The sequence below is a fragment of the Cetorhinus maximus genome, chromosome 3, assembly GCF_964194155.1.
Source record: "Cetorhinus maximus chromosome 3, sCetMax3.hap1.1, whole genome shotgun sequence".
NCBI lineage: Eukaryota > Metazoa > Chordata > Chondrichthyes > Lamniformes > Cetorhinidae > Cetorhinus > Cetorhinus maximus.
The window spans coordinates 11556748-11570502 of record NC_135881.1 but is presented as its reverse complement, the minus strand read 5'-3'; the positions used below and the strand labels follow the sequence as shown (position 1 = coordinate 11570502).

Below are 13755 nucleotides of genomic sequence, written 5' to 3'. Positions count from 1 at the left end.
ACAATTAACTAAATTAACAATAACAAGGGAGAAATTAAGCACAGCCCCTAAGTCAGGTCAGCTGTAAAATCAAGGAAAAAACTTTAAAGGAACCTTACAAACATCAAACCAAGATGTGATTAAAGGGGTCAACAAAACACCCCAGTCCCCACGGTGCCCACCGGGCACGGAAGGCTGGGTGTGGGTGTAGATGGTTCTGTCTGTGTGAACTAATTGAATTAAAGTCAGGCTGCAAGCTTGAAATTATCAAAAGAAGTTAGGGGTAAAAGGCATTTGAAATGCTAGTAAGTAAGCATGGATGAGAGCTTAGCATGTAGGGTGGAAAGGAAATTTGCATTATTAGATAAGTGAAGGGGTTGTTGGGTTTCAAAGGGATGATAGGATGTTTACAAATAACAAGATAAACAAGCCAAGCAGTATGTTGATTTTTCCCAAAGGTACTGAACATATTGGCAAAAGCATAATTCCAAAGACATATAGAACAATGGAATTTACAGATGAAAGAAAGAGAAATATATATAAAGAAGGATGGGAGGCGATGTTGTGGGGCCATGTAAGATCACAGAATCACAAAATGACACTGGGCCGAAGGGCCTCCTCCGCCCTTCGAGTCTGCACCGACACGTGAGAAACACCTGACCTACCTACCTAATCCCATTTACCAGCACTTGGCCCATAGCCTTGAATGTTATGATGTGCCAAGTGCTCATCCAGGTACTTTTTAAAGGATGTGAGGCAACCCGCCTCCACCACCCTCCCAGGCAGCGCATTCCAGACCGTCACCACCCTCTGGGTAAAAAGGTTTTTCCTCACAGCCCCGCTAAACCTCCTGCCCCTCACCTTGAACTTATGTCCCCTTGTGAATGACCCTTCAACTAAGGGGAACAGCTCCTCCCTGTCCATGCCCCTCATAATCTTGTAAACCTCGATCAGGTCGCCCCTCAGTTTTCTCTGCTCCAAAGAAAACAACCCAAGTCTATCCAACCTCTCTTCATAACTTAAATGTTTCATCCCAGGCAACATCCTGGTGAATCTCCTCTGCACCCCCTCCAGTGCAATCACATCCTTCCTATAATGTGGTGACCAGAACTGCACACAGTACTCCAGCTGTGACCTCACCAAGGTTCTATACAACTCCAACATGATCTCCCTACTTTTGTAATCTATGCCTCGATTGATAAAGGCAAATGTCCCATAGGCCTTTTTCACCACCCCACTAACATGCCCCTCCGCCTTCAGAGATCTATGGACACACACGCCAAGGTCACTTTGTTCCTCAGAATTTCCTAGTGTCATGCCGTTCATTGAATACTTCCTTGTCAAATTACTCCTTCCAAAATGTATCACCTCACACTTTTCAGGGTTAAATTCCATCTGCCACTTATCTGCCCATTTGACCATCCCGTCTATATCTTCCTGTAGCCCAAGACACTCAACCTCACTGTTAACCACCCGACCAATCTTTGTGTCATCTGCAAACTTACGAATCCTACCCCCCACATAGTCATCTATGTAATTTATATAAATGATGACTGAGGGACCGAGCACAGATCCCTGTTGTACGCTACTGGACACTGGCTTCCAGTCACTAAAGCATCCTTCTGTCATCACCCCCTGTCTCCTACAACTAAGCCAATTTTGAATCCACCTTATCAAATTACCCTGTATCCCATGTGCATTTGCCTTCTTTATAAGTCTCCCATGTGGGACCTTGTCAAAGGCTTTGCTGAAATCCATATAAACTACATCAACTGCACTACCCTCATCTACACACCTGGTCACCTCCTCAAAAAATTCAATCAAATTTGTCAGGCACGACCTCCCTCTGACAAAGCTATGCTGACTACCCCTGATCAAACCTTGCCTCTCCAAGTGGAGATAGATTCTCTCCTTCAGAATTTTCTCTAATAGTTTCCCTACCACTGACGGGAGACTCACTGGCCTGTAGTTCCCTGGTTTATCTCTACAACCCTTCTTAAACAGCGGAATCACATTAGCTGTCCTCTAGTCCTCTGGAACCTCCCCCATGGCCAAAAAGGAATTAAAAATTTGGGTCAGAGCCCCTGCGATCTCCTCCCTTGCTTCCCTCAGCAGTCTGGGACACAAATCATGCGGGCCACTTTTAAGCCTGCCAACACCTCCAATACCTTGTCACTCCCTATACCAATTTGCTCAAGAACCTCGCAGTCTCTCTCCCTGAGTTCCATACCTTCATCCTCATTCTCTTGGGTGAAGAAGGATGTGAAGTATTCGTTCAACACTCTACCAATGTCCTCTGGCTCCACCCATAGATTGCCCCCTTGGTCCCCTAATAGGTCCTACTCTTTCCCTGGTTATCCTCTTCCCATTGATATACTTATAGAATATCTTGGGATTTTCCCTACTTTTACCAGCCAGGGCTTTCCTCATATCCCCTCTTTGCTCTCCTAATTACTTTGTTAAGCTCCTCCCTGCACTTTCTGTATCCCACTAATGCCTCCGCTGATTTGCTCCCCTTGTACCTGCTAAAAGCGTCTCTTTTCCTTCTCATCGTATCCTGAATATCTCTGGTCATCCATGGTTCTCTGGGCTTGTTACTCCTTCCTATCACCCTAGAGGGAACATGTTGAGCCTGTACCGTCCCCATTTCCTTTTTGAATGCTCCCCACTGCTCCTCTGTAGATTTCCCCACAAGTAGCTGTTCCCAGTCTACCTTGGTCAGATCCTGCCTCATTTTACTAAAAACCGCTCTCCCCCAATCCAAAACATTTTTTTGCAACTTGTCTATTTCTTTGTCCATAACAAGCTTAAACTGTACTATGTTGTGGTCGCTATCATTAAAATGCTCCCCCACCACCACCTCAGCCACCTGTCCGGATTCATTCCCCAGAATTAGGTCCAGAACTGTGCCGTCCCTTGTTGGACCCTCTACATATTGACCTAAAAAGTTCTACTGTACATATTTCAAGAAATCCACTTCATCCAAGCCCTTAACACTGTCTATCCCAATTAATGTTGGGAACGTTGAAATCACCTAATATAAATTACCCTATTGTTATTGTTTTTACACACCTCCACAATTGTGCACATATTTGCTCCTCAATTTCCCACTGACTATCTGGGGGTTTATAATAAACACCTAACAATGTGGCTGCCCCTTTTTTATTCCTAAACTCTACCCACAAAGCTTCATTTGATGCCCCCTCCAAGATATCATCTCTCCTTACTGCAGTGACTGATTCCTTAACTCATAATGCAATGTCTCCTTCTCTTTTACCCCTTCCCCTGTCTTGCCTGAAGATTCTATATCCCGGAATGTTAAGCTGTCAATCCTGCCCCTCCCTCAACCACATCTTAGTGATGGCTACTATATCACAATTCCACGTGTCAATCCTTAACTCATCTGTTTTACCTGTAATATTCCTGGCATTAAAGTAGAGGCCATTCAGCCTTGCCTTACTCCCTTAAAACTTAATGCAGCTGTACTCCCTCTGGCATGATTGTTTTACTGTATTGTGATGTGTCCCTATTCTGCTAACATTCTGTGTCCCCTCCCCCTGCCGAATTAGTTTAAACTCCTCCCAACAGCACTAGCAAACCCGCCCGCAAGGATGTTAGTCCCATTCTGGTTCAGATGTAGACCATCCCGCTTGTACAGGTCCCACCTTCCCTAGAAACGGTCCCAGTGATCCAAGAATCTAAAACCCTCCCACCTGCACCAACTCTTAAGTCACGTATTCACCTGCGCTATTCTCCTATTTGTAAGCTCGCTAGCATGTGGCACTGGGAGTAATCCAGAGATTGCAACCCGAGAGGTCTTGCTTTTTAGTCTACTGCCTAACTCCCTGAATTCTTGATGCAAGACCTCATCCCTCTTTCTACCTATGTCATTGGTACCAACATGTACCAAAGATCTAAAAGGACTGTGTAGAACAGCCTTGGGGAAGCCTCAGGCCACATTTGCAGAAGTCTGCTGTGTCTAGTAACCAAGGGTGGAGGAAAGTGTTTGGAATTTCACTGTTGAGTGGGTGATGTGGTAAACTTGCTGATCTGCCTATTTAAAATTAAAATCTATTTTGGACTGTTGCCTGGAGGGGGTGTGTAGTTGGGAGTCAGGTTAATTAGGGATTTTGGGATTTGTTATAGCATTAAGTAACTATAAACTTATGTATGTGCTTGAAATCATTTCTTTTGTTAACAAACATTTTAATTTTGGGGGAAAACTTTCCCCCCAAGAGCGGGGATGGGCATGAGCGGGCGAGATCCCGATGGGCAGCCCTGGTCGGGGGCGCGCCGCCATTTTACGTGGGCGGGCCAATTAAGGCCCGCCCAGTGTGATGTCCATCAGGAAGCGCATAGCACTTCCTGTGCGGACGGGGGGGCGGGGGGATTCCCTCAGCCGGGAGTGCGCTCTTTCGCGCATGCGCGTGAAAGAGCGCACTGATTTCCCTGAGTCTAAGTGGTGCCTCAGGGAGATTGGGTCCGTTTTGAAACTTTTAATGAAGGAGTTAAAAAATTTTCCCTGCCATGTCCCCTCATGTGACACTGTCACATGAGTTGGGACATGTCCATAACTTTTATTGCAACCTTTCATTAAAATTTAAAAACCCTCATGAAGCCTCATCCCACCAGTGCATGAGGTTTCGTGTTTTCTCACAAGCCCTCCTGGGCTCCCAGCCTGCCCACCAACCTTAAGGTTGGATGGGCAAGTCCATTAATGAGCTGAATTGGTTTCTTAATGGCCTTAATAGGCCGCTGACAGGTCGACGGGCATGCAGCCAAGTCGGCTGCGCGCTGGCCAACCTGAAAATGTAAATGACGCGGGGTGACATCGGGAGTTCCATCCGACGTCACCCCAGGTCATTTTACGCGTTGGCGTGTGGGTCCCACCCCCCGCACACCGATGGAAAAATTCTGCCCTTAGTTTCTAAAATTTCTAAAGGTGTTTGTGGACTCATTACTTCTGAATTCAGTGCACAAATTTTCTTGTAATAAATATAAATTACACAACTGTTGTGATAGCATAGCCAAGTTTCCCTTGTGGATTTGGTCTGCCTGGCACATGTCACCTGCCACGTCATAACACCGGATCCTGGGCTTCAACTCCAATATTCCCATCCCCTTATCCCTTGATTCCCAGAGAGACCAAAAATTTGTCTATCCCAGCGTAAATGTATTCATTGATGGAGCATCCACAACCTTGGGTAGAGAATTCCAAAACCTTTTGAGTGAAGTTAAGTTCTCCTCATCTCAGTCCCAAACGATCAGCCTCTTATCCTGAGACTGTGCCCCCATGTTTTAGATTCCCCAACCAGCAGAAACAATCTCTCAGCATCTACCATAGGCACTGAATATTTATCAATGAACATAGCCCTCCTCTCTCCCCATCAACCTCTCTGTCCCCTCTTCCTCCTTTCAATTCCCTTTCCCATATTATTCTCTGCCTTCCTTCTCTCATCACCCTTATCCATCCTCTCCCTCTTCACACATACGTCCTTCTCCGTCTCACACTCCTCCTCACTCTTACACCCCCTCCCCACCATCCTTATCTTCATTCTGCCCATTTCTCCTTTTTGTATCCTTCCACCTCTGAATTTATAATGGAAATATAAATTTGAAGACAGAATGTTTGACATTAAAGGGAGCACTGAATTACATCAAAATGGCATGGTCTAATTATCCCCCAGCCTCTAGCCTCATTTTCTCAGGTCTTGACTCATATGTACAAAGTGAAAAAGATCAGCTTAGTTATTAAATATTTTAACAATTATTGATTAATTATTATAAGACTAACATAGCCTAAAAGAGTGAGTAACTCACCTTTTGACTCCCCAAAAGCTGCACATGTCAGAAGCGTGATGGAATGCTCTCCACTTACCCAGATGAGTGCAGCTCCAACAACACTCAAGAAGCTCAACACTATCCAGGGCAAAGCATCCCTCTTGATTGGCACCCCATCCACTACCTTAAACATTCACTCCCTCTACAATGGCAGCAGTGTGTACCATCTAGAAGATGCACTGCAGTAAGTCACCAAGTCTCCTTCGACAGCACCTTCCAAATCCAAGACATCTACCAACTAGAAGGACAAGGGCAGCAGGTGCTTGGAAATACCTACATCTCACTACAAGTTATAGTTAAACTCACTTACATGACCTGACTTGGAACTTTATCGCCATCCCTTCATTGTTGCTGGTTCAAAATCTAGAACTCCCTACCTTTCAGCACTCTGGGAATATCTTCACCAAATGGACTGCAGCAGTTCAAGAAGGCATCTCACCACCACCTTCTCAAGGATAATTAGGGCAATAAATTCTGGCCTTTTCAACAACATCCATATTCTGTGAATGAAAAATAAACAAGAAAGAAAGGTATGTATTCTTTTTAAAATAAATAGCATGCATAGTAACATGGGGCAGGATTTTCCAGATGGCGGAGTTTCCAAGAGCATTAACTGGCTGGAGGTAGGATTTTCGCCCCTCATTCACGAGAAGTCCTGCCTCAGAGAGCTACCAGTCAATCTGATTGACCAGCAGCTCCAAAGTCCCAGCAATGCCACAGGACTACAAGCAGTCCCACCAGTCTAAGTGCCAGAGACCCCAGGACCTGAAAGGTGAGGAATCTCACGGTGGGGACGAGAGGGGAGGTACAGGGTGGTGAGGAAGAGGCAGGTTGGGTGTCATATCGGGCCGGGAGAGAGCACCCAGCAGGAAGGCAGGCTTTGGCGGACCTCATTTGGGGCAAGGGTTGTGAGCCACCCTAGGCCTCGCTCACCCTCACCATAAATTTGCAGACAGGTCAGTTCAGCAGGAAAGTGGTGGGATGGCCAGCTGGGGAATTTTAAGGGCCACCTGCCTGCAAACCCACTAGTGGGAGGCTGTTAAATTCTACCCATAGAAAATATATGGCACATAAGAAGGCCATTCAGTCCATCATGTCAAAAAAAGATCTACCCAGTCTAATCCCACCTTCCAACTCTTGGAACATAAATGCATATGCAGCACTTTTTTTAAATGCAATGAGGGTTTCTGTCTCTACCACCCTTTCAGGTAGTGTGTTTCCAATGTACTTTTGTCAAATCACATCTTAGCTAAGTGCTTTGGACTTTCCCCAATTTAAAATTTTACTCTGGTCTATCTTTATCCTTTTTCATAGCTATGCTAAAGCTAGCTGAATTATGGTCACCACCACTAAAATGCTCTTCCACTGATAAGCCTTCCATCTGCTGAGATTCATTTCCAAAACCAAGACCAGAACCGCCCCTTCTCTTGTTGGGCTTGCCATTTACTGGCTAAAAAGGCTGAATGCAGAGTTAACGTTTCGAGTGCGTATGACTCTTCTTCAGAGCTCTTCTTCAGCTCTGAAGAAGAGTCATCCAGACTCGAAATGTTAACTATGTATTTCTCTCCACAGATGTGGTCAGATCTGCAGAGTTTTTCCAGCATTTTTTGTTTTTGTACTTACCATGAGGTCCTTGTGAATAGTTCTCAATAAATAGTTTCCAGAAAAACTGTGCACTGCCTCCAAGTCACTCATAGAGTAAGTGAAACCTCATCAAAATACCCACTTCCTTTCTTTAGCCCCCTCTCTCCCCCATCTCAAAACCCTGTAACCATTGCATTGGTTCATCAAAAGTTGTTACAATATTATAATTAGCTATTAGCATGTTTTTAACACACACAGTGGACATGATGCCCAAGGATGTGTTGGACAAAACATATTGGGTCCACACAGTAATGGCCATTCTTTCCAAACCCTATAAAGCGTTAATAAGTGATGCCCCATATGCACAGTTTACAGGGTGAAAAAGCCTGGGGGCTCCCAGGGTTCTTTCCCCATCCACCACTACTCTCCTCCGTCTGGCTGAACTTGTTCTCTCACTGAACAATTTCTCCTTAAACTCGTCTCACTTCCTCCAAATAAAAGGTGTGGCTATGGGTACCCGCATGGACCCCAGTTATTCCTATCTCTTTATGGGATATGTGGAACATTCCTTGCTCCAGTCCTATTCAGGTCGCCACCCACAACTCTTTCTCAGGTACATCGATGACTGCTTCGGTGCCACTTCACGCTCTCGTCTGGACCTGAAAAAATGTATTAATTTTGCTTCCAATTTTCACCCCGCCATCATTTTCACGTAGTCCATCACTGACACTTCCCTTTCCTTCCTTGACCATTCTGTCTCAATTTCTGGTGATAGACTGTCCACCAATATTCATTACAAGCCTACTGACTCCCACAGCTACCTCGACTACAGCTCCTCACACCCCGCTTCCTGTAAGGACTCCATCCCATTCTCTCAGTTCCTTTGCCTCCGTTGCATCTGTTCTGATGATGCCACTTTCCAAAACAGTTCCTTTGACATGTCTTCCTTCTTCCTTAACCGAGGTTTCCACCCACGGTGGTTGACAGGGCCCTCAACCATGTCCGTCCCATCTCCCACGCATCTGCCCTCACACCTTCCTCTCCCTCCCAGATCCATGATAGGGTCCCCCTTGTCCTCACTTATCACCCCACCAGCCTCAGCATTCAAAGGATCATCCTCTGCCATTTCCGCCAACTGCAGCATGATTCCACCACCAAACACAAGTTCCCTTTACCCCCCACCCCCGGCGGCTTTCTGCCCCTTTACTTCCCCTCTCCTCACCATCCAAGGGCCCAAACACTCCTTTCAAGTGAAGCAGCACTTCACTTGCACTTCCCTCAATTTAGTCTACTGCATTCGTTGCTCCCAATGCGGTCTCCTCTACATTGGAGAGACCAAACGCAGACTGGGTGACCACTTTGCGGAACACCTTCGGTCTGTCCGCAAGCATGACCCAGACCTCCCTGTCGCTTGCCATTTCAACACACCCACCCTGCTCTCATGCCCACATGTCCGTCCTTGGCCTGCTGCATTGTTCCAGTGAAGCTCAACGCAAACTGGAGGAACAGCACCTCATCTTCTGACTAGGCACTTTACAGCCTTCCGGACTTAGCATTGAGTTCAACAACTTCAGATCATGAACTCTCTCCTCCATCCCCACCCCCTTTCCGATCCCCCTTTTTCCAATAATTTAGAATTTAAAAAAAATATATTTTTCTTTTCCCACCTATTTTGAATTTATTTCAATCTATTGTTTTATCTCCACCTTTTAGCCCATTTTGATCCCTCCCCCCCCCACTTGCTTTTCCTGCTTGCTACTCTTAATGTCCACATTAGCACATCCTTAGCTATTATCACCACCGTCAACATCCTTTTGTCTATGACATCTTTGGCAATCTCTTCTTTGCCTCTACCTATCACTGGCCCCCTATCCAGCTCTACCTGTCCCACCCCACTTTAACCAGCTTATGTTTCACCACATTTCTATATTTCCTTAGTTCTGATGAAGAGTCATACGGACTTGAAACGTTAACTGTGTCCCTCTCCGCAAATGCTGCCAGACCTGCTGAGTTTTTCCAGCTATTTTTGTTTTTGTTCTTTCTCTCTCACTCAGTCAGCCAGCCTCAGGGAAAATACCTCACTCCAACCCGCCGGCGCCATCTTGTCTGTTTGACAACGGTCTCCACGGCAACCAGCTTCGGCCGACGAGGCGACCAATGAGCATGAGAGACCGAACGATGCTAACATGTCATTGCATGCCGCCGCCACCGCCGGCCGACGAATGACCAATGAGCATGAGAAAAACGTCGGACGCCTCTTTTCCATTGGATGTCACTTCAACCTCCCTTAACGGAAGAAAGGCCAATAGGGACGAGGGAAGTGGAAGACGTGGTCTTGTCATTGGGTGGCGTGGGAACCGCCCTGACCGAGTGCTGACCAATGATGTTGGGAAAATTGTGGGACATCATCTCGTCATTGGATGGCGCGGAAACCGCCCTGACCAAATGCCTTCTTTTCATTGGATGCGACTCACCTACCCTTAGCGAGGGACCACCAATAGAAACGAGAGAGGCGGAAACGGGCGGCCTCGAGTACCGACCAATGAGAGCACAGCGATGTGAAGGAGAAGGACGCCATCTTAGGAAAGGAGAGCTGGTCGTCGGTCGGGCGCCGCGCTCCAAGGCAAAGAAGCAAATTGTGGCGAGTGTTTATAATCAAAAGATGGTACGCCGAGTCTCTAGCTATGCGCCGCCGCTTGTTGTTATTAGATGTGAGGGTCTTAGTGATACTGATGGAGGCACTAGTCATCCCCGGTCAGACGGCGATTTCCCTCAACCGTTTTAAAGGAAATGTCTACCGGCAGATTAAACCTGCCGATCAAAAATACTACACCTGGGATTGGGAGATGTTAAACCAAGTTATCCTCGTTAGCTTGTCTGGAAAAAAAAACCACCATCTGCTGTTGCCATTTTTCTTAAGCCCTCCCTTAGGAGTTCACGATGTAAGTACAAACATAGAAAATTTACAGCATAGGAAGAGGCAATTCAGCCCATCGTGTCTGTGCCAACTGAAGCGGAGCAACCCAACCATTCAAGGCTATGGGCTTGGTTTTACCAGTGCTGGTAAATGGGATTTAGGTCATTAGGAAGCTCAGGTGCTTCTCACGTGGAGGTGCAGACTCGATGGGCCGAAGGGCTTCTTCTGCCCTGTGTGATTCTGTGAATCTAATTCCACTTTCCGGCTCTTGGTCCGTGGCCCTAAGGTCATGGTTACCTCAAGTGCATAACCGTAGGGTTTATATTTAAACATTATTAGGGTGCCTAGCAGTGAATTTCAGACCCCACCATCCTCTGGGCGAACAAATTTCTCAGCTCCCTTCTAAATCTGTGTTTTCTGGTTATTGACTCCTCTGCTAAGGGCAAAAGGTGCTTCCTATCAATATCTGGCCCATCATAATTTTGAACACTTCAGTTAAACACCATCTCAGTCTCCAGCTATGGATGTTGATTAAGGGATAAATATAGGCCAGATCACTGCATATAACTCCAGTGTTCTTCTTCAAAATAATTCCATTGAGTTTGGATCTTTTACTTCTATCTGAGTGGGGAGATGGACGTATCCAAAATACAGCAGGTTGGACAGTGTAGCACTTCTTCAGTACTACACTTGAATGTCAGCCTTGATTTTAGAGCTCAGGTTTCTGGAATGAGGTGAGAGTGACACCAATGGAGCTAGTCGCGCAGGCTTAAAGGCCCTCCCTGCCAACCTGAGTGTAGGCTGCCCCTATTGAGGGGTTGCCCAGCTGAAAAGGGCATTATTTTAAATTGCAACACATTGGAGACTGGGCACTTGCTTGTTGGCACGTGCCCCCCCCCGCCCATCTCGCTCTTGCGCGCTCTCTCTCTCTCTCTCTCTCACACTCACTTACCTTCCATGACATTCTGGTGCTGCATTGAAGCTGGAAGGCCTCCTATTGGCCTGTATATGGACAAAAGAACTGAACTCCGAAGGTTTGTTGAGAGTGACTACCTTTGACACCAAGGCAGCATTTGACCGAGTGTGGCATCAAGGAGTCCTGGAAAAACTGGAATCAATAAGAATCAGGGGGAAAACTCTCCGCTGGTTGCAGTCATACCTGGCACAAAGGAAAATGGTTGTGGTTGTTGGAGGCCAATCATCTCAGTCCCAGTACATCACTGTAGGAGTTCTTCAGGGTAGTGTCCTCAGCCCAACCATCTTCAGCTGCTTCATCAATGACCTACCTTCCATCATAATGTCAGAAGTGGGGATGTTCGCTGATGATTGTACAATGTTCACCATTCGCGACTCCTCAGATACTGAAGCAGTCCATGTCCAAATGCAGCAAGAGCTGGACAATATCCAGGCTTGGGCTGACAAGTGGACAGTAACATTTGTGCCACAGAAGTGCCAGCCAATGACCATCTCCAACAAGAGAGAATCTAGCCATCGCCCCATGACATTCAATGACATTACCATCGCTAAATCCCCCACTATCAACATCTTGAAGGTTACTTTCCAACATAAGGTCAGAAGTGGGGATGCTCGCTGATGATTGCACAATGTTCAGCACCATTCATGACTCCTCATGTCCATGTCCAAATTCAGCAAGACCTGGACAATATCCAGGCTTGGGCTGACAAGTGGCAAATTATTTGCACCATAAAAGTGTCAGGCAATGACCACCTCCAACAAGAGAGAATCCAACCATTGCCTCTTGATGTTCAATGGGATTAACATAATTAAATCCCGCATTATCAACAGCCTGGAGGTTACCATTGACCAGAAACTGAACGGGACTAGCCATACAAATACTGTGGCTACAAGAGCAGGTCAGGGGCTAGGAATCCTGCAACAAGTAACTGACCTCCTGACTCCCTGAATCCTGTCCACCATCTACAAGGCATAGGACAGGAGTTTGGTGGGATACTCGCCACTTGCCTGGATGAGTGCACCTCCCACAACACTCAAGAAGCTTGACATTGTCCAGGCATTGTCCTGCTTAATTGGCACCACATCCACAAACGTTCACTCCCTCCACCACTGACGCACCGTAGCAGCAGTGTGTACCATCTACAAGATGCACTGCAGGAATTCACTAAGGTTCCTTTGACAGCTCCTTCCAAACCCAGGACCACTACCATCTAGAAGGACACGGGCAGCAGATAGATGAGAACACCGCCACCTGGAAGTTCCCCTCCAAGCCACTCACCATCCTGACTTGGAAATATGTCGCTGTTCCTTCACTGTCGCTGGGTCAAAATCTTGGAACTCCCTTTCTAACAGCACTGTGGGTGTACTGACAGCACATGGACTGCAGCAGTTCAAGAAGGCAGCTCACCACCACCTTCTCAAGGGCAACTAGGAAATGGCAACAAATGCTGGCCCAGCCAGCGAAGCCCACATCCTATGAATGAATTTTTTTAAAAGTGCCACACAACACAATGGAGGGTATCCTCAATGTGAAGACAGGACTCTGTGCAGTAGTCACTCCTACCGATACTATCATGGACAGATGCATCTGTGGCAGGCAGGTTGGTAAGGACGAGGTCAAGTAGTCTTTTCCCTCTTGTTGGTTCTGTCACCACCTGCTGCAGTCTCAGTCTAGCTGTTATATCCTATAGGGCTAGGCCAGCTTGGTCAGTAGTGGCACTGTGGAGCCACTCAGTGATGGACTTTGAAGTCCCCCACCCAGAGTACATTCTGTGCCCTTGCCACCCTCAGTGTTTCTCCCATTTGGTGTTCAACATGGAGGAGTAGTGATTCATCAATTGAGAGCTGGGATGGAGGGGGGTGATATCTGGAACTCTGTCATGCGAAAAGCTGTTCAGGCTGGAGTCAATTAAAATATAGGGGAGGTGGTGGCCTAGTGGGATTGTCACTGATTACTATTCTATAAACCAAGGATAATGCTCTGTGGACCTAGGTTCAAATCCCATTACAGCAGATGCTGAGTTCAATAAAAACCTGAATGAAAAATTTTCACAAAAGTCTTACGACGACCATGAAACCATTGCCGATTGTTGTAAAAACCCATTGTTCACTAATGTCCTTTAGGGAAGGAAACCTACTGATGCACAGGAATGTGGTTGACTCTTAAAAGTCATCTGAACAAGGGAAATTAAGGATGGGCAATGAATGCTGGCCGAGCTAGCAACCCCATGACTGATTTAAAAAAACCAAGACTGATAAAATTTTTGTTCGGTGAGGATATTAAGGGATATGGGACCAAAGTGGGTAAACAGAGTTTAAGAGATAAATCAGCCATCATTGCATTGAATGGAGGAATTGGCTTGAAGGTTGAAAGTCCTACTCTTGTCTTCGGTTCCTAAACCATAGGAATGAATTAACAGATTGTAAGTAGGAGAGGGGAGAAGATGACTAACAAGGGA

The 13755-nt window shown here is 46.4% G+C and overlaps 1 protein-coding gene across 1 annotated transcript in view; it reads right to left on the bottom strand.

Annotated features, from left to right (window-relative positions):
* dlec1 (DLEC1 cilia and flagella associated protein) overlaps positions 1 to 9593 on the bottom strand; it is a 154150-nt gene extending 144557 nt beyond the window's left edge. Inside the window, exons 1-2 of the mRNA XM_078536422.1 lie at positions 9482 to 9593; positions 6198 to 6320 (exon numbers count right to left, since the gene is read on the bottom strand). The gene's annotated coding sequence lies outside the window, so the exon portion shown is untranslated. The remainder of the gene's footprint in view (positions 1 to 6197; positions 6321 to 9481) is intronic.
* Between the last annotated feature and the right edge of the window lie 4162 nt (positions 9594 to 13755).